This window comes from Penaeus monodon, chromosome 27 (assembly GCF_015228065.2).
Source record: "Penaeus monodon isolate SGIC_2016 chromosome 27, NSTDA_Pmon_1, whole genome shotgun sequence".
Taxonomy (NCBI): domain Eukaryota; kingdom Metazoa; phylum Arthropoda; class Malacostraca; order Decapoda; family Penaeidae; genus Penaeus; species Penaeus monodon.
In genome coordinates, this window is record NC_051412.1 from 19,347,217 (window position 1) to 19,347,432 (window position 216).

The following is a 216-nucleotide window of genomic DNA, read 5'->3' on the forward strand; positions in this document are numbered from 1 at the left end:
TCTCTAAGTATTACATTCATAAATCGCTGTGTTTGATAATAAGAGTTTCCGGAGGTTAATTTCAACGTGGCTATCTCTTCGGCTATTCCCCCCCCCCCTCGTTCTTTCTTCATGGGGGGGGGGAAATATGAATACTGTCAACGGAGGCCTAGATAGGTATCTAAGGGAACTGTTCAGTAGGCAAATATGCGCGAAGGTAAGAATTCGAAACAAAAG